We start from the raw sequence: 3,002 nt of genomic DNA, 5'->3' as shown, positions 1-3,002 counted from the left end.
TTCACAGGTATTGTTTTCTTTTATTTGTACCCTTGACATTTTTAATGTTGTTAAGTGAGATAAACAACACATAACACAAAGTTGTGAACAGTGTAATAGCAAAGCTATTTATTTCTTACACTGAAAAATAGTTGTAAGCTATCCATAAAAGTTGAAATTTAAAGCGGTTTTTAAAAGCAGAATTAAAACTACTGCATTAACCCTCAACTATTTTGAATGTTATTTTCTATCGTTTACGTAATCAGACTACTATTATTATTTACGTATGTCTCAAGTAGATATTTGATATTTGGTGAAAGTGAGAACGTGTCGGATCCGTAACTAAGCACAAATCGGTTCTATTACGACTTCACATAGATATATTTTTTATTAATTTTTTAATTTAAATATATTGATTTATTAATAATAATTATTAACCTCTGATTATAATTTTTTTTCATTAAAATCAAAAGTACATAACATTTTATTTCATTAATAACTTGTGATTTTATTTTTTATTTTTTTCCTTTTTTTTGTTATCTGAATTTTTACGGGCATCGACTGCTAAGGTCGATACGTAAGGGTGTAAAGGGCCCTTACATTTTATTTAAAAAACTTCACAATATACATTAAGACATAAAAGACAAGGACAATCACAAACACTTACGGGGTGTAAAGGGCCCCGATATTAAAATTTGAGATAAGGTTCTTAAAAGACCATGAAATTAAAATTTCAACTTATCAATACCATTTCTTTCTTTATATATATATAAAACTACCGCTTAGAGATTCTTTTATCACAGCTTTAAACTTTCATTTTATAGACTTTTAAGAAGTCCACTGGCGTGTAAAAAAGCAACTATCTTTTCTTCATTTCTATTATCCAGATCAGCACTAATATTATTTCTAAAACGGAACCTCTTTCTGAGGTCCTCATATATGGTACACTCTTCTATTAGATGCTTGATTGTCAGTGTTTTATTACAAACACCGCACATTGGTCTCGCTTCGCCGGTTAACAAATATAAATTTGTTAATCGCGTGTGACCGATTCTAAGTCTGGTCACCGCTACTTGTTCACGGCGAGTCAACTTAAAGTCGCTTTTCCATTTATAAGGAGAAGTTTTAACTGAGTTTAATTTTGTATTTAAACTCCTCCATTCAGCGTTCCACTTGTTTCTTACTATGTTTGTTAGACGGTTTTTAACATCTGCCACTCTTACAGGAAATGCATCCAAATCATCGCAGACTGTTGCCTTTCTGGCAGCTTCGTCTGCGATTTCATTACCTGTAATACCAGCATGCCCCGGAGTCCATACAAATACGCATCGCTGTCCTCGTTGTTTTAGTACGTATAAAATGGACAGGATGTTTGCAATTAGGACATCCTTAATGTTCTTGTTCCGAATTGCGACAAGTGCACTTAAAGAATCGGAACATATTAACACTCTCTCTTCGCAATAGTGTTCAGTGTAGCAAATAGCTTGCTGAATTGCAATGAGTTCTGCCGTGTAGACACTGGCCACATCTGGCAGTTTCCAAAAGTGGGCTTCTCCATTTACATATATTGAGCATCCAACACCATGTTCGGTTTTAGAACCGTCATTATAAATTCTAATATGTTCTTCGTAACTACTGACGGTTGCTAAAAATTCCCGTTGGATGATCACTGCTGGTTTCTTTTTTATTTTTCCTTGAGAGCGATCCAACCTTGTATTTACCGCTGGCAAGAGCCATGGCGGTATTTCTCTAGTAGAAATTGCCAATGTATCTGGAATGGCAATTTCGTATTTACTTCTTAATTCGTGGTACCTAATTCCGGCTGGTCTGGAATAGGTAGCACGACGTTCGTATAATGCAGCCATAGGATGGTTGTTGAAAATTTTATTATTTATATGGGCAGGATAAGCCCATATATTTGCTGCGTATCTTAGTAAAAGGATCTCTCTTCTATAATGTAGTGGCATTATTCCGGCTTCAGACATCAGACTAGCCGCCGGACTTGTGCGGAAAGCGCCTGTTGCATATCTTATTCCGCTATTATGAACTACGTCTAACTTTCTTAAGTGCGACTTTCTAGCGGATGAATATACGATACATCCGTAGTCTAGTTTAGATTGAACCAATGCTTTATACAATCTCAATAATGTCTCTTTGTCTGAGCCCCAATTTAAGTTCGATAAACATTTTATAATGTTTAGGGCTCTTTTGCATCTATCACTCAAGTCCTGTATATGTAATCCCCATGTAAGGGATTTATCCAATACTAGTCCTAAATATCTTACATTGTCTTTATATTGTATTGGATTATCATCAATTGTCAACGCAGGACTTGAGAGGAATTCTCTTCCTACAAAAGTGTACACAGCACGTTTTTTCTGGTGAGAATTGGAATCCGTTATTCCTTGCAACTTCATTTAGAGCATTGATCGCTCGTTGCAATTTGTACCTCACCATAGCAGTCTTGTTGCTAGCATACGCAATTGCCAAACCATCAACATAGACGCTTTTGCTGATTTCTACTGGAATGGCTAATATCAATTTGTTAATGGCGATGGTAAACAAGGTACCGCTCAACGGCGAACCTTGTGGTATGCCATTTTCCAAATTTCATACAGATGAATATTCGCTATTGACTCGTACTTGGAAAGTACGGTCATTCATATAGTTGCTCAGTAAGACTGGCAGGTTGCCACGAATGCCCCATTCATGTATCTGGAGCATTATACCATGACGCCAGATCATATCGAAAGCCTTCTTAAGATCAAAGAAGACTCCGACACAATGTTTCCTTGTAATGAAGCTGTTATATATAACGTCCTCTAAGTAGATCATTTGATCAGTGGTAGAATGGTATTGCCAAAACCTGCATGATACGGTGATATCAGGATTTCTTTTTCCAAAACCCAGACGAGTCGATTATTAATAATTTTTTCAAATATTTTTCCCATAGCGCACGTCAAGAAAATAGGACGATAGCTATTGGGATCTGTTAAATTTTTATTTTTCTTTGGTACTGGAAC

This window comes from Lycorma delicatula, chromosome 1 (assembly GCF_047948215.1).
Source record: "Lycorma delicatula isolate Av1 chromosome 1, ASM4794821v1, whole genome shotgun sequence".
NCBI classification, from domain to species: Eukaryota; Metazoa; Arthropoda; class Insecta; order Hemiptera; family Fulgoridae; genus Lycorma; species Lycorma delicatula.
Note: the sequence above shows the minus strand (reverse complement) of the source record.